We start from the raw sequence: 24372 nt of genomic DNA, 5'->3' as shown, positions 1-24372 counted from the left end.
CGAAAAAATCGGTAGAAAAGGGACATTAGGCGGTGAAGCCGACAATAACTAAGTAGAAAGTGGAGGGCATCAGGCAAGTTTCCTGATTATATACAGGGCTGGCTAAAAGCATTGACACCATCTGCTGGGATAGACAAAGCAGAGTAAGGAAGGCAGGAGGGAAACGTTTCGGAGATATACAAAAAGGTTGTAGACATGCAACCAAACACACCAGCTCGGAGAGCATATCTACAATCTCATCCACAAGCTGAGCTACAGATTTTCTTGATAACTTTAGAACATAGAACAGTGCAACTGGCCCTTCAGCCCACAATGTTGTGCTAACCTATTATCCTACTAAGATCAATCTACCCTGCATATCCTACATTTTACTGTCCTCCAAGTGCTTATCCAAGAGTCGTTTAAAAGTCTCTAAGGTATCTGTACTACCACTACCAGCAGTGCATTCCACACACCGACCACTCTCTGTGTGAAGAACCTACCTCTGACATCTCCCCTATACCTTCCTCCGATCACCTGTAAATTATGCCCCTTCATAATAGTCATTTCCGTCCTGGGAAAAAGTTTGTGACTATCCACTCTATCTATGCCTCTCGACAGCTTGTACACCTCCATCAAGTCACCTCTCATCCTTCTCCGCTCCAATGAAAAAACCCCGAGCTCCCACAACTTTTCCTCATTAAGACCTGCTCTCCAGTCCAGGCAGCATCTCCTGGTAAATCTCCTCTGCGCCGCCTCTAAAGCTTCTACATCCTTCCTACAATGAGGTGACCAGAACTGAACACAATATTCCAAGATAATAAAGCGTGAAGCTGGATGAACACAGCAGGCCAAGCAGCATCTCAGGAGCACAAAAGCTGACGTTTCGGGCCTAGACCCTTCATCAGAGAGGGGGATGGGGTGAGGGTTCTGGAATAAATAGGGAGAGAGGGGGAGGCGGACCGAAGATAGAGAGAAAAGAAGATAGGTGGAGAGGAGAGTATAGGTGGGGAGGTAGGGAGGGGATAGGTCAGTCCAGGGAAGACGGACAGGTCAAGGAGGTGGGATGAGGTTAGTAGGTAGGAAATGGAGGTGCAGCTTGGGGTGGGAGGAAGGGATGGGTGAGAGGAAGAACAGGTTAGGGAGAACCAGCCTGTCTCTGCCTCCCTAACCTGTTCTTCCTCTCACCCATCCCTTCCTCCCACCTCAAGCCACACCTCCATTTCCTACTTACTAACCTCATCCCACCTCCTTGACCTGTCCGTCTTCCCTGGAATGACCTATCCCCTCCCTACCTCCCCACCTATACTCTCCTCTCCACCTATCTTCTTTTCTCTCCATCTTCGGTCCGCCTCCCCCTCTCTCCTTGTTTATTCCAGAACCCTCAGCCCATCCCCCTCTCTGATGAAGGGTCTAGGCCCAAAACGTCAGCTTTTGTGCTCCTGAGATGCTGCTTGGCCTGCTGTGTTCATCCAGCTTCATATTTTATTATCTTAGATTCTCCAGCATCTGCAGTTCCCATTATCACTGATACAATATTCCAAGTGTGGTCTAACCAGGGTTTTGTAGAGCTGCAGCATAACTTCACGGCTTTTAAACTCAATTCCCCTGCCAATGAAGGCCAACACACCATATACCTTCTTTAAGACCCTATCAACTTGGGTCACAACTTTGAGGGATTTAAACGCGCAAAAAGTTATCACAAGGCTAAGTGAATTTGGCAGGGCTTTGGAATGACAGAAGCGGAGGAGAAGCATCGTAAGGGATGACTGCTACGATCCAGGTTGTTAGGATCAACCAGAATTAGGATAGAGCTCATGATCCCATTCACTGGATCTCCTCAACCTCACTCTTCCGAAGAGCTGAAGAAGTCATGCCGAACAGGAAATATTAACACTGGTTCACTGTCCACTGATCCTGCCAGACTTGCTGACATTCTCCAGTGTTCTCTGCGTTTGTAATTGATCATTCTGTAAATAACAGCTGTTGCTTTCTTTCAGCCAATTCTTTATCCATCTCGAAGATGTGAGTAGCAGTTTGTCATGTGGAACTTTATTGAATATATAATATATTTTGAAGTTTTCTTAAACGCGTATTTTGTTTGTGAGATCAAGTATTTTGTTTAGGAAGCGCTTTCAGCTGTTCTAGCTCTTCCTTAGGCCGTAATGTTTTAACCAGTTATGTGTGTTTGAACAAAGAGAACAAAGAACAAAGAAAATTACAGCACAGGAACAGGCACCTCGGCCCTCCAAGCCTGAGCCGATCAAGATCCTCTGTCTAAAACTGTCACCTACTTTCTCGGGGTCTGTATCCCTTTGCTCCCCGCCCATCCATGTACCTGTCCAAATACATCTTAAAAGACACTATCGTGTCTGCGTCTACCACCTCCGCTGGCGACGTGTTCCAGGCACCCACCACCCTCTGTGTAAAGAACTTTCCACGCATATCTCCCTTAAACTTTCCTCCTCTCACTTTGAACTCATGTCCCCTAGTAATTGAGTCCCCCACTCTGGGAAAAAGCTTCTTGCTATCCACCCTGTCTATATCCCTCATGATTCTGTAGACCTCAATCAGGTCCCCCCCTCAAACTCTGTCTTTCTAATGAAAATAATCCTAACCTACTCAAACTCTCTTCATAGCTAGCACCCTCCATACCAGGCAACATCCTGGTGAGCCTCCTCTGCACCCTCTCCAAAGCATCCACATCCTTTTGGTAATGTGGCGACCAGAACGGTACACAGTACTCTAAATGTGGCCAAACTAAAGTCTTATACAACTGCAACATGACCTGCCAACTCTTGTACTCAATACCCCGCCCAATGAAGGAAAGCATGCCATATGCCTTCTTGACCACCCTATTGACCTGCGTTGCTACCTTCAGGGAATAATGGACCTGAACACCCAGATCTCTCTGTTCATCAATTTTCCCCAGGACTTTTCCATTTACTGTATAGTTCGCTCTTGAATTAGATCTTCCAAAATGCATCACCTCGCATTTGCCCGGATTGAACTCTATCTGCCATTTATCTGCCCAACTCTCCAATCTATCTTTATTCTGCTGTAATCTCTGACAGTCCCCTTCACTATCTGCTACTCCACCAATCTTAGTGTCATCAGCAAACTTGCTGATCAGACCACCTACACCTTCCTCCAAATCATTTACATATATCACAAACAACAGTGGTCCCAGCACAGATCCCTGTGGAACACCACTGGTCACAGGTCTCCAATCTGAGAAACCCTCTTCACTACTACTCGCTGCATCCTGGTGCCTAGCCAGTTTTTTATATCCATCCAGCTAGCACACCCTAGACCCCATGCGGCTTCACTTTCTCCATCAGCCTGCCATGGGGAACCTCATCAAATGCCTTACTGAAGTCCATGTATATGACATCTACAGCCTTTCCCTCATCAATCAACTTTGTCATGTCCTCAAAGAATTCTATTAAGTTGGTAAGACATGACCTTCTCTGCACAAAACCATGTTGCCTATCACTGGTAAGCCCATTTTCTTCCAAATGGGAACAATCCTATCCCTCAGTGTCTTCTCCAGCAGCTTCCCTACCACTGACATCAGGCTCACATGTCGATAATTACCTGGATTATCCCTGCAACTCTTCTTAAACAAGGGGATAACATTAACATTTCTTCAGTCCTCCGGGACCTCCCCGTGTTTAAGGATGCTACAAAGATCTCAATGTATCCTGTACGTACAGCAGACCTGGGCATCACATCTTAGGAAGGATACATTGGCCTTGGATGGAGTCCAAAGTACGTTTACAAGAACGAGACCTGAACCTCAAGGGCTATGTTATGAGGAGATATATTATAAATTAGTTTCAGAAATAGTAGAAACTGCAGATGCTGGAGAATCTGAGATAACAAGCTGTAGAGCTGGATGAATACAGCAGACCAAGCAGCATCATAGGAGCAGGAAAGCTGATGTTTAGGCCTGAAACGTCAGCTCTCCTGCTCTTATGATGCTGTTTGGGGTGCTGTGTTCATCCAGCTCTACACCTTGTTATCTGTTATAAATTAGGTTTGTTTTCTCTAGGATTTAGCAGATTAAGGGGTTGACCACTCGAGGTCTTTATGACATTAACTGGAAAAGACAGGGTAGATAATGATAAACTATTTCCACTTGTTGAGGATTCTAGGACTGGAGGTATGGTTTAGGAATCGGGGCCAGACTGTTCAAGAGCAATTTAGGAAGCACTTTAACACACAAAGGATGGTAGATGTTTGGAAACAGCAGTGGATGCAAGGTTGGTTGTTAGTTTTAAATCTGAGATGGATAAAATTTTGTTAAGCTATACTCCAAGGATGCTTAAATAGAGGGTGACAGAACAATATGACACATGTTCTTTGCTAACTATATAATGGCCCCTTTGCCACTCCAATATGATTGACCTCATTATGTTCACTCACTGAAAACACAATGTCAATTCTACATGTTAGTTGATTTGGTTAATTAACACACAAGTGTCTTCACCAGAACTAGAGATATTTGCTGAACTCTCAGGAAAGCTGGATAAATGCACAATGAAGAAAGGAATAGGTGGTTATATCAATAAGGTTAGGTAAAGAGGGCAGGAGAATCATGCAAAATATAGCACTGACATAGGCCAGATGGCCATATGGCCTGGTTCTGTGTCAGAAAATCCTGTGTTAACCCATTTCAGAATACAAACTGGAGTAAACCCCATCACCTTACATTTGCTTATAACCTGTTATAGTATCATGAGAATATTCATGACATGATGATAAACAAGATGATCTAACATGGGCATCAGCGATTCCCATGCTAGAGATACCCTGAGAGGATAGAATAACCTAAAAGAGAGAGCTGTATCACTGAGATCATATCATATAACAGAAGGGAGTGAAAAGGGGGAAATGGTAACATCGGGGGTAATCTCACACTTAATCTAGAGCCAAGGTTAATTCTCTGGGAACATGGAATTCATGTTAATAAAACCTGAAATGAGAAGCTTGTCTCAGTAATGTTAATCATCAATGATTGCTGTAAAAACCCATCCAAATCGTTACTGAAGGAAATCTGCCACCTTTACCGAGTCAGGCCTATCGTGACTCCAGATTCACAGCAATGTGGTTATTAACTGCGCTCTGAAATGGCCTAGCAAGCCACTCAGTTCAAGGGCAGCCAGGGATGGGGCAATTAATGCTCATTTTGCTACATACCTCATTAATAAATAAATAAATAAATAAATAATATGAATCATACATTTCCCCCAACATTGCAGGCAGTAAAACTTAATTTCAAAAAAAGTGTGGAAGAAAGAATTCTAGTCTAATGATGATACATAATCACTGTCACTTGTTGTAAAAGCCACCTGATTCCCTAAATTACTTTAGGGAAAGAAATCGGCTATCCTTGATTGGTCTGACCGACTTTAACTCCAGACCCACAGCAATGTGGTTGACTCTTAACTGAGTCCGGGCAATTAGGGATGGGCAATAAATGCTGGCCTAGCCAAAGATACCCACTTCCCATTACTGAATTAAAGCAAAATAGAAGAATTTGTTGGAAACCCTAGAGTAGAGCAATAATCAGGCTTAAGTAAGGCAGATTCTCAGATACAGCACACAGAGAGTGGAGACAGTACAGTCTGAGGGAACTGTCTCTCACAGGTGCAGGGCAGAACCTTGAGTCCTAAGCTCCATGGCAGACTAACCCATGAGGATTGGTCAACAAAAGGTTGAGGTAGATCTGGGTAAATCAAATCAAACCACTCGTCTCAAATTTAAAAATTCAGCCCTACCGATATTCATTCAATCTCCCCTCTTCCATTCATCTCCAAGCTTCCAATTGATCTGTTAGTCATTCTGTTCCTTAACAGCCTTAGGTTAGTGACTCATTTTTGTTCCCGAAGAGCTCTGTAATTTATAATTGTCACATTTGCTGAGAAGATAAACTAGAAGATATAAAAAGCAGCCTAATGAGCACTATTCAGCCCTTCACCTACCAAGGGCGTCTGTAGTCACATTTTATCTTTAGACTTCATTTAAAATGAGTTTAATAAAAGGTGTACTTTGTACCACAACTAAATTTGAAAGGTAACTTTTATGCTGCTTCAAAACACTCCTTGATTATTTCCTTTGGCAGTTGTGAAATGCATTGTTTTAGAAGCTTTCATACATTTTCTATCAAAAACCATCCATAACAGATGCTCGCTAACTCAAGACGGAGCAAGTGGCAAGAAATCAAGAAAGCAGCCGATATTAATGTAACCTTTTCAGTATGTAAAGAGAATTGATACATATGGAAAGCAGATTTCTCCAATGGTAAACAACTCCTAAGGTTTTCTCAAATTCCTCCTTTTGTAGAATTTAATGTGAAGTTTCAGTCAAAAGGAAACAGATTATTATGTGGCTCAATGTCAGATATTTACGGATTATGCCCTATAAGGGTGCTATATCAATGCAATTTTTGTTAGGCCATCTTTGATGTGGAAAAGGCAGATACATACTGTTCATTAAAATTTAGACTGAAGGTTTCCTAGGGATTAGCTCTTGTACTTCACCTGCAAATTCAGAGGCTGTTGCTTGTATCCAACCATGCTACAGGCAACTCGTCAATGGAAGACATGACTCCACTAAGGAAAGTGATGATGTCTAGTGACTAGGCTGCAAGCAAACCTCAATAACCTGAGCAAAATAATGACCCTGATTGTAAGCAGGCAGCTGAAACAGCTCAGCATCCCTCAACAGATGCTAGCCCTGAATGAATGCAAGTGAAAGGAGCTAGCTCCAGTTCTAATGGTTGCCTTGTATACAAACTGCACTGATAGTAATGGGATCAGCCAAGTGGACCACATAGAATATGAGTTTCCCTGATTGGGACTGTTACCCTGGTCCAATCAGGGAGCCCTGGCTAACAGATAGAAACAGGAGTGTCAGGGGTTCTGCTCACTTCAGGAGCTGGCTCTGGAGTGTCATGTACTGTACATTTGTAAATAAAGGGTGACTTGATGATGGGATATTGGCCTTCATTATTTCAAAATGAGTCTCAGCAACCAGCTTTGGACACAGACCAGCCCAATGCGAAATCAACACCACCCAAAGTAGTATTAGACAAAAACAAAGTACAAGCAGTTGCTGGAAACAAAACTGGACAAAAGCTGGAGGTACTTAGCAGGTCAGGCAGCATCTGTGAATGAAGGACTAAGATATTGATTCTGGATTTTCCTCATGGGCTGCATTTATTGTTGAGCAGTTTCATTGGAACCACCGTAAAATGTTTTTTTTATTTAAGAAAATAAACTTTATTCATAGAATATACAAAAAATAAACATGTCTGCACCTACCCTGTCACCCTAGCAGGTCCGGGTTACCCTGGGGGTACGTACACCAACTAAAGGAGAAAGCAAAAAAAACACACAGAGAAAAACCCTGGCGATCGTCTCCCCACACAGTCCCCGTTGGCCCACTCACCAGTTGGGGAAGGCGCCAGCTGGGCCCAGTTACTAGATAGGGCCCTTTTTACTATTCTGGACGAGGGGTTTCATACGGTGGTCTTTCCCCACCGCGCCTTGGCAGCGGCTGCCCCAAGCTTTAGCGCGTCCCTCAGCACGTAGTCCTGGACCTTGGAGTGCGCCAGTCTGCAACACTCGGTCGGGGTTAGTTCTTTCAGCTGGCAGACCAGTAAGTTGCAGGCAGACCAAAGAGCATCCTTCACCGCATTGAAGGCCCTCCAGGCACAGTTGATGTTGGCACCACTGTAAAATGTAACAGTGACCAGCGTTATGGTGGGGCACTGGAAGAAACTCGATCCACTGTCATGGCCTACATTTCATAAACATTTCGATTGACTCTTTTGCCAAGATTTGACTGCATTGAGTATAGGATGAGGGAGGTCATATTGCAGCTGTATAGGGCATTGGTTCGGCCACTTTTGGAATTCGATGTTCAGTTCTGGTCTCCCTGCTATGGGAAAGTTTCATGAAACTTGAAAGGGTTCAGGTAAGATTTATAAGGTAGTTGCTAGGGTTGGAGGGTTTGAGCTATAGGGAGGGGCTGAATAGGCTGGGGCTATTTTACCCCGAGCATCGGAAGCCGAGGGGTGACCTTATAGAGGTTTATAAAGTAAAGTGGGGCATGGATAGGACAAATAGACAACATCTTTTCCCAGGGTTTGGGGAGCCCAAAACAAGACGGCATAGGTTTAAGGTGAAGGGGGAAAGATTTAAAAGGGACGTTAAGGGGAAACATCTTCATGCAGAGGGTGGTGCGTGTATGGAATGAGCTGCCAGAGGAATGGTGGAGGCTGGTACAATTACAACATTTGAAAGGCATCTAGATGGATACATGATTAGGAAGGGTTTGGAGGGATATGGGCCACATGTTGGCAAATGGCACTAGAATAATTTAGGATATCTGGTAAGCATGGATGAGTTGGGCTGAACAGTCTGTTTCCGTGCTGTGCGTCTCTATGACGCTATGAATGAGCAAACAGTGATGAGTTATTAAAAATAAAGCACTCGGTACAGATGAATAATAATACAGTGGTTTATTTGTCATAATCCATTATTCTGTCATGTACCCTTTAGTTCTGCCATCTGAGAAGCTGAGGTCTATTCAAAACCAGTGCAGCATCACTTGAATGATTTTGTCGAGTTTAATGAGTTAGCTTCACAAGCTGAAGCTCTCATCTTCTATTTAAAATCGAAAAACATTGATAATAGTAAATTACTTCTGAAAAAGAGTCATAACAAACTCAGAACATTAACTCTATTTCTCTTTCCAACAGACACTGCCAGATCTGCTGAGTTTCTCCAGTGTTTGCTGCGTTCATTTCAGATTCCCAGCACTCACAGCATTTTCCTTTTATTTGAGGTAATAATAAATTATTCCTTTTGGTTCCAGAAGAGATTAACAAAAGGCTGGCCAGCCTCTGATTACCAGAGAGTTTCCAATATCATTGCCATTTGCTTACTCATTAAGCCTGGATGTTTGTTTTATTCCCAAACTGCACCCCACCCTAAATCCTAAACAATGGCCAAGTGTTACAAAAACAAAACATTCATTTAATTCTAAACACATGCAAGAAATAAAAGGGCTTTAGTGTTCCTAATGTTTCATCCAACTGCAGGAAATTAGAACATACGGTTATTGAGTCATAGAGATATACAGCATGGAAACTGACCCTTCAGATTAACTCATCCTAAATTAACCTAGCCCTGTTTGCCAGAATTTAGCCCATTTCCCTCTAGACTCTTCCTATTCATGTACCCATTCAGGTGCCTTTTAAATATTGTAATTATACCAGTCTCCTCCACTTCCTCTGGCAGCTCATTCCATACACACACTACCCTCTACCTTAGGTCCCTTTTATATCTTTCCCCTGGCACCTTAAACCTATGCCCTCTAGCTTTGGACTCCCTAACCCTAGGAAAAAGGTCTTGGATATTTACCCTATCCATACCCCCCATGATTTTAGAAACCTCTATAAGGTCACCCCTTAGACTCCGATACTCCAACATATGCCCCAACTTATTAAGCCTCTCCCTATAGGTCAAACCCGCAAACCCCACTAACATCGTTGTAAATCTCTTCCGAACGCTTTCAAGTTTAGTAACATCTTTCCTATAGAAGGGAGACCAGAAACAAATGCAGTATTCCAAAAGTGGCCTAACCAATGTCCTGTAGAGCCACAACATGACCTCCCAACCCCTACACTCAATGCACTGACCATTAAAGTGGACCAAATGCCTTCTTCACTATCATGTCTACATGTGACCTCACGTTCAAGGTGGAGGCGTTTTATATCTTTTCTGCTGTTACTTTGTCGTTTTTGGTAATGTGTATGTGCTATGAATTCCTTTTTTATCAGTTCCTGGTGGATGAAGGGTTAATTATACAATTGCTGTTTGCATGCCTGGAGTTAATTAGCAGCAAACATATGGATGGCTTGTTTATACTTGAGTCATGAGTATTGCTGAAGCTGTGTGACTGTGGGCTGTCATCACAATTGTAAGGTTATCTAAGCATTGGCAAACAAGATCAGGGCACAACAGCACTGGAAGAGGATGTAGTTATACAGGATTAAAAAGATTGAACTTCAGAAAGTCCTTTGCACAAATTTCAGGGGGAGAGAAGAAGGAATGAGTGTCAAGAATCTATCAGGTGTCAAGGCCCCCCCCCCCCACCCCGCCCCCACCACCAACTGTGCTGTTGAGGAGAGTGATCCAGGAACGTGACCCAGTGGAAGCATTGGAATGTCTATGTAGTTCCAAGTCAGCATGGTGACTGACTCAGAAGAGATCTTGACACTAGTTGTGTTCCCATGTATCTGCTGACATTCCAGGTGGAAGAAGTTGCAAATTTGGAAAGCTTGGTGAATTTCTGCAGCGCATCTTCTAGGTGGTATCCCCAGTGCTGTCGCTACTGTACACAATGGCAGAAGCAGGAAGAGAAGGCATCTCGGGAGATCATGCTGCCACGGCTGAAGCAGAGTGGAGGTGGCAAGGGTAGGCTCACACAGGTGGTCAACAGAGTTTGGTGGTTGTGGTCAATTATAATGTCTCATGGATAAGGTGTGTTCAGAGAGGCATGAGGTGGATAGGGGAGGAAGTACAGAAATTTGTAAGATCAAGGCTAGGCTAGGGGGTGATGGGATATGACAGTCTTAATGATCAAGGGGGAGAAAAGAAGCAGCAGAGGTAGATGGTCTCATTCTTAGTGACAAAATAGTTCATAATCATGTCATACTTGATGCTGGAGATAAAGGAGGGGGGGGAGGCAGATGACAACTGGTTAAGCAAATGGCTGATAGCGGTGAAAAGAAGCTTACAGCTATCCTTACACTCCAAAATGGTCCTGGGGAAGCGATGAACGCTGGCAGAAGCAGAGCTGCGGGCGGCAGTAGGGGGCTATAGTGTTTGATGTGTTCCGCTGAGACCTGTGATGGCTGACTAAACCAGTTGTACGCCTTCAACAATCAAATCCATAGTCCCTTGGATTTAAGGGAGAGAAGAGGAGGGCACACCAAGGCGAGGAGAGATTGAGGCTTTCAGTGGTGTGGAGAACACCAAGGCTAGGCGTGAGGACGTCATTGAGAATATTGGAGGATTATTGCAAATGGAGAAGGTGCTGGAAACAATGAGCGTTTTATTTTCAGATCCAGGCATGACTCAGTCATGAGAGCAGTGATATCCCCAAGAGAACAGCATTAGCAGTCAAAAGCTGTTTTATTTATTCATCTCACACTAGATTTATAGTAAGAGACTGGGTAAAAAGAATTCTTTTGCTTGATATTAAATTGACAATTCTTGTACCTTTCAGCTATTTGTTTTTCCAGAATTAAACAGAATGCATGAGTGAAAAATGACAAATTATGGAAAATGAAGCACTCAGCACAGTTGACAAACTCAGTGGTTCATTTGACATAATTTCATTCTGAGTTGTATTCAATATCTCCACACTACCTCAACCAGAAAGACTAACTGTTCAGTCATGTGCACAGCAGAGCAACATCCCGTGAACGGCTTTATCAAGTTTAATAAGAAAATCTCACAAGACAACAATTTCATTACTCTCTATATTGAATTAAATGATCCTTTTTGTTTTCTGAAGAATTCCATGAAAGCTTGTTTGGCCTCCTAGAACAAAGCAAGTGATATCAGAATGTTCCCTGCTTCTTTTTAATATTTTATTTCACATTTTCAAATTGATCATTCCCAAGCCATACACCTCCTGTTCGAAAAATAAAACCCAACATTACAAAATTGAAGCATTCATTAAATGGAAAACACAGAACACCAGGCATGTGGTACCCTTACCACAAACTCAAAATATTAGCTTAGATTTTCATGTGTATTTATTGTGTAAGTGTTCTATTGAACTTCAATGGAAGTCACACGACACCAGGTTATAGTCCAACAGATTTATCTGAAGTCACATGGCCCAAAAGTTTGTGTTTTCAAATAACTGTTGGACTATAACCTGGTGTCGTGTGACTTCTGACTTTGTCCACCCCAGTCCTACACCAGCACCTCCACATCATTGCACTTGTTCCTTGATGGTGGCCTTAGGATGATGCGGGCCATGGTGTGAAAGTTAATTAAACTGAGTGAGGTGTCCAGTGAGGAGCTTCTCAACATTGAGATCCAAAAGGCCTCCTCTCCAAACAAGTGCTGAACAGTGAGATGAGATTCTCGTTAACAAGAAGCCTAATTACATCAATTATCATTCAGTATCACCCTCGTTATTACCTATCTTCACCTCATTAAAATGCAGCTTCCTGTTCTCCCACCCACCAAGTACAAACTAGATGCTGAGAATTCCAGAATGAAGGTCAAAGCGGGTATTTGGAGATTCCAGCTTGCCACCTGCTCTTGTAGGCGCTGCCCATGGCGAACGCCAGTCACCTTCATCTCAGGGCACTCTCCACAGGCATGGCCATTCACATCAAACTCCAGATCCATGAACATTTGTATTGAATATGTACCATCTCATCACACCGTCATGGTATATCTCTGGCTCACTGATAGTTCACTTTTTGCACTTCAATCAGTGGAGTGCATCAGTAGCTCTCTCTCCTTGTAGTGCTACTGCATGGACAATTTAGATACAGGAGCTGGCACTCAACTCACAGTTTGGACTAGGGAGCAACTCAGGACTTTTTGCTCACTTTCTTAGTGCTCACTCACTTTGCATCTACTTCAATGTTCACAGTATCCCTGCCTTGCCTTGCGTTTTTGGTGCTTATCCATCACAGCGAGAGCTGAAAGGCCCACAGTGCTTCTATTTTGTCTTTTTTTTTTGTCAGGCAGATGGAAAACCAAGCAGCTGGTCATAGCTGTCAGCAGTTATTGAACTGGGGAGCAGACATGCACTTTCAGGGTTGGCCACACAAGTGCCAAACGCACCATATGTGCTTCAAATAAATGTTTCAAGGTCTAAGGGGAACAGTGTTAGATCAAGTCCAGGGAGCCATGAATCGAGCAGGGGGTCTAAGCACAATAAGACAAGGGTAGATACTGATACAAGTCCAGAGACATGAGGGTGGCCAGTCAGCCACTCAGGGTGGTCACAGCAAGGGCATCCACAATCCGACAATTTGGAATTGATCCAAAATCAGCCCTGAGGATCCTATGCAACCAGTTTGAAAGCGAAGGGAAAACCTTTGGGGAGCTGCAGTTACCAGAAGTTACTAACATGTCAGGCAGTCTTGTTAAGTTGCTCAATGGAGTAATTAGTTGAGTTCATCCAGCTCTGCACCTTGTTATCTCATATTATCACAATACTGGGGGAGTGCAGAGGTCTGAAATTCAGGGGAATTTGACGGTCCTTGTGCGTGAATCAGAAAAGGCTACAATGCACTTTTAGCAAGTAATGAGGGAAACAAATTCAATGTTATTATTTCTTGCACGAGGGATTATGTGTAGAAGCAGGGACATTATGGTTCCGTTATACAGGATACTTGTGAGGGTATATCCAGAATACAGCATACAGAGTTGGTCATCTTATTTAGGGAAGAATATGAACAGAAGAAGTTCAGAAGAGGTTTATCAGATTAACACCAGGAATGGACAAGTTGTCATATGAGAAAAGGTCGGACAGGTTTGGCTCTGCCTGAGTTCAGAAAAGTGAGAGGCAGATTAATTGAAGCCCTCTTCCGCCCAAGGCAATTGAGGATGGGCAATAAATGCTGACGTGACCAACAATATCCATGTCCAGTGAATGAGTACAAACAATATAGTAGGTGCTTCAGTGTGGAATCTATGCTTATGGGGTGGCAAAGTCATCGCAGAAAATCTGAAGGGTTCAAAACCATTATCGATAGAGTCAATGTTAATGCATTTTTTAAACATTGGCCTGATAACCAATTTTGTTTCAATGCTCTAATATTTTCAATTGTCATCATTTTTAACACAAAGACCAGCTTGAACAAGTCTAACTGAATCAAATTGAACATCAGATAATAAATTAACAGAAAAATAATTTTCTAGTAATTGAATTAGCTTTCTGAATGTCTGATATATAGAATTGACAAGCACCCACGTGTATATGAGGAGTAGGATGTCTGGCCCTTGAGCTGCCCCGCCGCTTTAATAAGATCATGACTGATCTGAAAGCAATCTTAAATCCCACGTTCCTGCGTGCCCCAGTAACCTTACACCCCTGGCTGACTCAGAACCTGTTTACCTCTGCTTTAAAAACATTCAAGGACTCTGTTTCCATCACCATCCCAAAAAAAACAGACTCAAAGATTCAAATTGTCACCTCAACTCTTGTTTTTTTAATGGGTTAGCCCTTATTTTTAAATAGTGATCCCTAGTTCTAGATTCTCCTAAATATCCTCTCCACAGCTACCATCCCAAAACTGCTTACGGTCTTACATGTTTCAATCAATCTGCCTCTAACTCTTCTGAACTCAGGCAGAGTCAAACCTGTCCGACCTCTTCTCATATGACAACTTGCCCCTTCCTGGTGTTAATCTGATAAACCTTCTCTGAACTTCTTCTGTTCAAATTCTTCCCTAAATAAGATGACCAACTCTGTATGCTGTATTCTGGATATACTCTCACAAGTATCCTGTATAACTGAACCATAATATCCCTGCTTCTACACTTAATCTCTTGTGCAAGAAATAATAACATTGAATTTGTTTCCAGCATTACTTGCTGAACGTGCATTGAAGCCTTTTCTGATTCACGCACAAGGACCGTCAAATTCCCCTGAATTTCAGACCTCTGCAGTCCCCCAGTATTTTGATAATATGAGATAACAAGGTGTAGAGCTGAATGAACACAGCAGGCCAAGCAGCATCAGAGGAGCAGGAAAGCTGACGTTTCAGGTCTAGACCCTTCTTCAGAATATTCTGATAATATGCTTCTTTTTCTGTTGTTTTTCCTGTTAAAATGGATAATTTCACGTTGTCCCACATTATGCTCCATCTGCAACATCTTTACCAACTCACACTACCTTCCTTTTTTTTAAGCCTCTATATACTGCCTCACAACCGACTTTCCTACCTATCTTCATGTCATCAGCAAATGTGGCAAACATACCTTCTGTCCTTTGAACCAATTTGTTTATAGAAATTGAAAGTAGTTGCAGTCTCAACACTGATCTCTACAGCACACCACTTGTTTCACTTTGCCAACCTAAAAAAGACACATTTATTCATGCTCTCTACTTGCAGTTAACAAATCGATGATCTAACCAGGCCAGTACATCACCCCCTACCCCTCGAGCTTTCCACATGAATCTTCAATGTGACACTTTATCGGATGCCTTCCGAGAATCTGAGTACACTACGTCTACCCATTACGCTCTGTCCACAGCATGTTACTTCCTCCAGAAGCTGTAATGTGTTAATTAAACATTATTTTCCTTGCACAGGTTGACTCTGTCTGATAATCTCAAACTTTTCAAAATGCCACACTAGAACCTCTTTTTAATAGCTCTGAACATTTTCCCTATTTCTAGGTTTTAAGCTAACTGCTGCATTGACTCCTACTTTCTACCTAGTTTGATTTTTGAATATAAAAGTTACACTCACTATCTTCCAATCTAATGGGATTGTCCCTGAATCAAGGGAATTTTGGCAAATTAAGGGCAATGCATCAACCAGCTCTCTAACCATCACTTTTAAGCCCTGGGATAAGGTTTGTTAGGACTTGTGATACTCCTTCTTACAGCCTCATTCCAGTTGCAAAAAAAGAATGTTTTCTATTCATGAAAGAAAACTATTTATATTCCTCTAAAGCAAACGATGGAGTCTCGGATCTTAATGGATATACATTCTTATATTTTGACAAAAAGACCTCAGACTGTGGTCTGTCTCCACTGTGCATTGGTGGCAGCTGCCCTGGCATTAGTGTGTTCTTCAGCACATAATCCCAGACTTTGGAATGCACCAGGCTGCAACACTCAGTCAAGGTCAGCTCCATGCTTAGCAAGACCAATAGGTTTCGGGCAGACCAAAGAGCATCTTTCACTGAGCTGATTGTCCACCTGGGGCTGTTGATATTTATCTCAGTGTGTGTCCTGGGGAATAGAGTTTAGAGTTCTGCATCACAGAGCTACTCAAGATAAACCTCGATAAAAGCCACTGTATCGCTCTCTAGACCTTCTTTTCAAAGGCACATTCCAGAAGGAGATATGTGACCATGTCTTCAGTACAGTGGCACAGAGAATCCAGACATACGTGAAGGATCTCACAGGTAGTGCCATCTCACCACTGACTGAGCTACGTCTTGGTGCTTATTGAAAAGTTCCGGCAATGAGGCATTCTGGTGAATAACTTTGACAGTTTGCTCAGGGAACCACCTTACAGAATCAACCCTCTCCTTCTCCATCAGGGGTCTCAAGGACATTGCGTGCTGACAAATTCCTGACGGTCTTGTGGACAAAAGTGTTCTCCTTTGCAAATTTTTCCACAAGGGACAGGGTAATGTAGAACAATCCAAACACACCTAGTTGTTATTCAGTGAGGAGGCCAGGACCAACCTTCACACCACCAGGCACAGGTAGATGCCAACTCCACCCTCTGCCTCTTCCTTCTCTTGATTACATGCTGTTGCAGAAACAAAATGTTGTCCTTCCTCTTTTAGGAGCTGATGACTGTCTTTGTGCCCACCACTCTGATGTTCATTTTAAAAATGTCTCAGACCCACTCATCTTTCAAATTGAAAACAAAATTTATTCATATTATGATCACTGCTCCCTCAGCATTGCCTTCTCTCTGAGATTATTAATTAATTTCATCTCATTGCACTATACCAGTTCCAGTATAGCCTGCTGTCTGATTGGCTATTCTAAGAAACCATCCCAAAATTGGGGACGGCACAGTGGCTCGGTGGTTAGCACTGCAGCATCACAGCGCCAGGGACCCGGGTTCAATTCCAGCCTCGGGCAACTGTCTGTGTGGAGTTTGCACGTTCTCCTCGTGTCTTCGTGGGTTTCCTCCAAGTGCTCCAGTTTCATCCCACAGTCCTAAAGATGTGCAGGTTAGGTGGACTGGCCATGCTAAATTGTCCATAGTGCCCAGGGATGTTTGGATTAGGTGGGTTAGACATAGGCAATGCAGGGATAGGGGAATGGATCTGGGTGGGATGCTCTTTGGTGGGTGGTGTGGACTTTTTGGGCCAAATGGCCAGTTTCCACACTGTATGAATTCACCATCTAGGCTACACTTACCCACTTGCTGTCTACATGTAGGTTCAAATCATCCATGATTATTGCCATATCTTTCTGACAAGCTCCCTTATTTCTTCCTTTATGTTTCACCTTACCACAAGTGACTCCCTACCTTTGTTATTTCTCAACACAACTCAAACTGTTCCTTATCCCCTGCATTTGTCCCTTAACTAACATCACTAAAGTACGAATTGTTGTTCTTGCAAGATATGTAATGCACAAGTTACTCTTTCATGAGAATAGAAAGTCATCATCCATTATTAACAGAACATTCATAATCCATACAGAGTTCTTATTTACCAACATTCAAGAGAAATCAGAAAATCTCTCCAAGATGCAATTCCGTCCCTAAAACCATGTTGTTTAAACAAACATCAAGAGTTTATCTCATAAAATTGAAAAAGAAATTGGCAAAGTTGTTTAATTATTATATACCAATTAATTTGCCCCAGCAGAAAGTATCTGACCCAGGTCCCTGCTAATGGTTTCACAATTTTGTGTATTTTTTAATGATGTGATTAAACTTTGTAGAGTGAATTTAAGAATAAACACAAGATGAATATTTAAGCAAATACAGTGTTTGGTGAAGTGTTTTATGACTCAGAAATTGTTCTTCATTTCCTGAATTAGACCTAATTGTTGAAAGTGAAATTTTAAGAGAACAGAGTGGGCAGTGGATTAAGATAGTTCTTGTATTTATAGGACCTGGCTTTGAATCCAGTCATGACTAATGGATGTCTGCTTTCCATGCCACAACGCATTACACAGTGGGTAAAAAGAAAACCAAAGCTAACATTTCCTTTGCATTTCACAGCCTCAAGTTGCCCTGAAGTATTTCAGATACTGTTGCAATATAGGAATTGCAACAATCAATCTTTATACAGCAAGGCAATGCAGACAGCAAGAAGATGGATGATCTAGTTTGATTCAGTGGGATTAGTTTAGGGGAAAATATCGGCCAGGATACCAGAATTGTTCTGTTGTTCTTCAAAAGGCCCATCCACCTTTATTGATTTCAATTCAATGTCTCATCTGAAAGACAGCATGACCAACAGTACTCCTCTGAAGTCTCAGTCCAGGTTTTCTGCTTAAGACCCAAGTGTGAATTGAACCCATAATGTTTTTGAGCTAAGGCTGTCTTCTAAGCATAAGTTGTAGGACACAACACTCAAAATTTGATACATCCACCAACAATAGGTGGTGACAGTCTTGTTTTACTGATCCAGTCACAGAAATCTTGTGGTTTGGTATTCGTCAAAGGCTATAACATCCAACTTCAATTGGGCTTCATTTTAACATTCAAACCATCTTGTTCAATTGCTCGCACCAGTCCATCAAAATGCTAGTGAAGGTAGCCCTGCTGCCTTTAGGTGAATGACCTTGTTACAAATCTTCCCTGCATAACTCTGAAATTCATTCTCAGAAATCGCACTTCACGTGCTATAAAATCTTAAGTATGTTAAGTCATTATTCTTCAGAATAATTATCATCAGTTTGTACATTTCTTTGTCAGGAAAGTCTCTGCTTTTGAAGAAAAGAAAACTGATTCATGATCAGATAATGCCAGGTAATATTGCAGTCTACCTGTATAGAGACCAGAATAATTAACAAAACAAACACTAGAAGCCTTCATTTGCAAAAGACTTTATAGATTGATGTTAATTATTGGTGCATTTCCCAAGAACTTACAATTTGTTTAAAATTTAACAGAAAACATTGTTGAGCTCTGGTTCCTTGTTTTATTGCTTGGAACAAATTCTCGATCGACAAATGCAGTCATTTTTGTCGCAGTCACTCTCACCTCTCTCACTTGTGGCCATGAACACAGCCCGTAATGAAACACAATGAATGTTCATGTGGCAGCATTAGGGAAAAGGTCTCATTACACGAAGTCAGGACTGGCATTAGTTTTCTCTTTTTTCCCCTCTAAATTGAATGCCATTGTTTCCAGCTCCTGCTGATATCTGGGGGCATTTACTGCTCCAAGTGATTGAGCTGACTCAGTGCAATTATTTGCCTACATTTCAAGACACTAGCAGTAAGAAAGGATCATGTTGTTCTGTACAATGCCATTTTGTGGGTAAGCAGAATGCAATAAGCACAATCTAACAACCTCAGGAAACACTTCAGACAGGACAAGGATTCCTGAGTATATAACTGAGTATATAAGTATATAACTTGAGTATATAACTGAACACACATATCATTAAGATCAAGAAACAGTGACTGTACAGCAAAATACTTCATCCCCAAAAGCTGTTCAGTAATAAACTATTTTTAAAGTGCTGCACAAACAGTTTAAATGTGAACAGAAGATGTTGGAAATGGTCAGAAGGCCTGGCAGCATTTATGGAGGGAACAAAGGAACATTGGGCTATTGGAACTGGTGTAGGCCATTCAGCTCCTCGAGCCTATTCTGCTAATCAATGAGATCATGGCCGATGTGTGGCCAAACTCCATAGACATGCTTTTGGCCCATATCCCTTAATATCTTTGCTTAACATTTTTTAAAATCTATCACAAGTTTAAAATTAACAACTGATTCAGCATCCACTGCCAATTGCTGGAGTGAGTTCCAAACAGTTGCCATTCTGTGTGTGGCAATGTGCTCCTGAACAACTCTCCTGAGCAGTCTTACCCTAATTCTCAGGCTACGTCCCCTCGCTCCAGAGTTTCCAACCAGTGGAAATCATTTATCTTTACCCAATCGGTTTTTTCCTGTTAATGTCTCAAAGACTTTGATCAGATCAATCCTTAACCTTCTAAATTCTAGCAAAGCCAGACTTAATTTGTATCATCTCTCCCTGTATCTAAACCCCTGAAGTACACCTATCTTGTAAACCTACATTGAACTCCCTTCAAGGGCTCCCTAAGGTGTAGTGCCCAGATCTGCTCACAGTACTCCATGTGGGGTCTAACCAGGGTTTTGCACAACTGCAGCTTAATGTCTGTGTCCTTATACTCGAGTCCTCTCAGCATGAAGATGAGTATTCCATTAGCTTCTAGATTATTTTCTGTACCTGTTTGTGACATTTTAAGGATCTACGTACCTGAACCTCCAAATCACTTTGGAAATCCAGTGTATTTAACTTCATACCATCCAGAAAGTTCCCTGATCTATCCTTCATTGGTGCAAAATAGCTAATCGCATATTTGCTTACATGGAACTTCATCTGTCAGAGTTTTGCCCATTCACCTAGTCTTTCAATAGCCCTTTGTAATTTTATGCTATTGTCTACATTGTCCACAGGGCTGCCTAACATTGTGTCATCAGAAAATTGGGATATATGACTTTCAGAGACACTATCTGAGTCATTAACAAATAATGTTCTTTGAGAAGGTGACCAAACAGGTAGATGAGAGTAAACCGGTTGATGTGGTGTATATGGATTTCAGCAAGGCGTTCGATAAGGTTCCCCACAGTAGGCTATTGTACAAAATGCGGAGGAATGGGATTGTGGGAGATATAGCAGTTTGGATCGGAAATTGGCTTGCTGAAAGAAGACAGAGGGTGGTAGTTGATGGGAAATGTTCATCCTGGAGACCAGTTACTAGTGGTGTACCGCAAGGGTCGGTGTTGGGTCCACTGCTGTTTGTCATTTTTATAAATGACCTGGGTGAGGGCGTAGAAGGATGGGTTAGTAAATTTGCAGACAACACTAAGGTCGGTGGAGTTGTGGATAGTGACAAAGGATGCTGTAGGTTGCAGTGAGACATAGATAAGCTGCAGAGCTGGGCTGAGAGGTGGCAAATGGAGTTTAATGCAGACAAGTGTGAGGTGATGCACTTTGGTAGGAGTAACCGGAAGGCAAAGTACTGGGCTAATGGTAAGATTCTTAGTAGTGTAGATGAGCAGAGAGATCTTGGTGTCAATATACACAGATCCTTGAAAGTTGCCACCCAAGTTGACAGGGCTGTTAAGAAGGCATACAGTGCTTTAGCTTTTATTAATAGAGGGATCGAGTTCCGGAACCAGGAGGTTATGGTGAAGCTGTACAAAACTCTGGTGCGGCCGCACTTGGAGTATTGCGTACAGCTCTGGTCACCGCATTATAAGAAGGATGTGGAAGCTTTGGAAAGAGTGCAGAGGGGATTTACGAGGATGTTGCCTGGTATGGAGGGAAGGTCTTATGAGGAAAGGCTGAGAGACTTGACGCTGTTCTCGTTAGAGAGAAGAAGGTTGAGAGGTGACTTAATTGAGACATATAAGATAATCAGAGGGTTAGCTCGGGTGGATAGGGAGAGCCTTTTTCCTAGGATGCTGACGGCAAGCACGAAGGGGCAGAGCTTTAAATTGAGGGGTGAAAGATATAGGACAGATGTCAGAGGTAGTTTCTTTACTCAGAGAGTAATAAGCGAATGGAACGCTTTGCCTGCAACGGTAGTAGATTCGCCAACTTTAAGTACATTTAAGCCATCATTGGACAAGCATATGGACGTACATGGAATAGTGTAGGTTAGATGGACTTCAGATCGGTATGACAGGTCGACACAACATTGAGGGCCGAAGGGCCTGTACTGTGCTGTAATGTTCTATGTTCTATGTTCTAACGTGAACATTTCAGGCTGTAACACAGGACACACACGTGAGCTGAATTTATTGCCGGCAGCAATAGCCTGAAACTAAGGGTGGCCCTTGCTTCCACAGCTGTTGCTCAGAGGCCTATCCCCAGCTGGGCCAATGAGAGCAAACATATCAGGGCCCCCATCTCTTTAAGTGTTGAGATCTCACCTTTAGACACCTTCCAACCAATGGCCTTCAGTCTGTGCAGTGGCACAATATGTCTGCCTGTGACCAATGCTCCCCCTGCACATGAACCTAAACCTATAAAGATTTTGAATGAAATCCCACGTGGGTTGTACAAACATATGAATTATGAGCTGGTGTAGGCCATTCAGTCCCTCAAATACATTATAAGGTTATCTTCGTTCAATATTCTTTGGAGTTCTGTAAGACCATTACGTATAGGAACAGAATAGGCCATTCAACCCACTGAGTCTGCTTCACCATTTGATCATGACTGATATGTTTCTTAACTCCATTCTTCTGCCTTCTCCCCTAACCCTTGATCCCCTTACTAATCAAGAACCTATCTATCTCTGTCATAAAGATTCTCACTGACTTGACTTCCACAGTCCTCTGGGACAATGAGTTCCACAGAGTCACCATCTTCTGACTGAAGAAATTTCTCCTCATCTCAATTCTACACGTCAAACCTTTCGTTCTGAGGCTGTACCCACGGCTCCTAGTCTCTCCTACTCGTGGAAACATCTTCTCCATATCCACTCCGTCTAGACTTCATAGTATTCTGTAAGTCTCAATCAGATGCCTCCCTCATCCTTCTAAACTCCATTAAGTACAGACCCAGAGTCCTCAACCACTCATCATATGACCTTTATTTTCATAAGCTATTGAAGGTGTCAACATTTGATGATGTGGAGATGCTAGTATTGGACTGGGGTGGACAAAGCCAGAAGTCACACAACACAAGGTTATAGTCCAAATAAAGACTGAAAGAGCTGCGGGTGCTGTAAATCAGGAACAAAAACAAAGTTGCTGGAAAAGCCCAGCAGACCCGGCAGCATCTGTGAAGGAAAAAATCAGAGTTAACATTTTGGGTCCGGTGACCCTTCCTCAGAACTGATGGTGGCTGGGAAAATGTCAGTTTATATGCCATACTTTTTTTCTTCTGGTTTTTTCCTCCACAGATGCTACCAGACCCGCTGAGCTTTTCCAGCAACTTAGTTTTTGTTCCAGGTTGTAGTCCAACAGGTTTATTTAAAATCACAAGCCTTCGGAGTGCTGCACTTTTGTCAGCAGAAGTGAACACTCAATGAAACTGATCACAATGCAAGGGTTCATCCAAAGAGCAGCAGGTTAAATATTTTGCTAAATATTTGAAGATGCTATAATAATGACGCTGAGATTTCACTGGGGATTTCACTGCCTTTGGAGTCACTGAAGGGCCAATGATGTAGGTACCATCACTGATGAAAGCTTGTGGCCTGAGGAGATGAAAGTATCAATTGAACATCTACAGTCTGAAAAGGGAGAATGATCAGAGCTGGCCTGTTGCTGTATGATCAGATTAATTAACTGATGCAACAAGAAGATGCTGACAGATCAGAGACAGGAATGATTAATCTTTACTTTTACTTGTACAAGAAAGTTTCAAGCAGTGTGTGTACGGCTGCTGTCTGTGTGGGGTGAGAGCATAGCTGTTAATTGCTTTACTTGTACGATCTTCGAAGGATCATCCTTTGTAGCACGGAAGGATGTGCTTACGCTATAAAATTCTGACTTCTTATATGTAGTTGGCTGCACAGTCAATATTAATGGATCAGGGTAAAACCAATGGAGAGAGTGATTATGCTCCCATTAAATGTAAACTTTTGCTAGTGAACATTTTACGACTGACTTGCAGCACTCGGGAAACCTTCAGAATGGTTTACTCATTTCGACACTTCCCCTTATGCTTCAGAAGATTCTATTGCAGAACCGCAAGAGTGTAAAATGTCCAAGCCACACAAACATGAAGCAGCATATGCTGGGTGAAAACAAGCAAGGACACACCTTGGGTTTCTTACACCACAGAGCTACATGGGTCAGAGAACAAGACACAGGATTGTGAGATAACAAAGTGTGGGGCTGTATGAACACAGCAGGCCAAGCAGCATCTTAGGCGCACAAAAGCTGGCGTTTCGGACCCAGAACCTTCATCAGAAAAGGATTGTGATGCTGCTCGGCCTGCTGTGTTCATCCAGCTCTACACCTTGTTATCTCAGATTCTCCACCATCTGCAGTTCCTACCATCACTGGATTGCACTGATGGCTAAACTGTTGAATTGTAAAACATAGGAGCAGAAGTAGGCCATTCAGCCCATCATTTCTGCTCTGCCATTCATTGATATCATGACTGATCTGATAATCCTCAACTCCATTTTCTTGCCTTTTCCCCATAACCCTTGATTCCCTAACTGAGTAAAAACAAAAAACAAACACTCTCCATCTCAGTACTGAATATATTTAATGCCTCAGCCCCTTTGCAATAAAGAATCCACAGATCCCACTACCTTTTGAGAGAAGAAATTCATCATTTCTGGCTTAAAAATGCGACCCTGTATCCTGACATATGCCCTCTGGTCTCTCCCACAAGGGGGAGCATCCTTTCCACACACATGCTGTCAAGTCCCCTAAGCATCTTACACATACTGGTTCTAAAA

Source organism: Stegostoma tigrinum, chromosome 23 (assembly GCF_030684315.1).
Source record: "Stegostoma tigrinum isolate sSteTig4 chromosome 23, sSteTig4.hap1, whole genome shotgun sequence".
NCBI lineage: Eukaryota > Metazoa > Chordata > Chondrichthyes > Orectolobiformes > Stegostomatidae > Stegostoma > Stegostoma tigrinum.
This window is presented reverse-complemented; position numbering follows the sequence as displayed.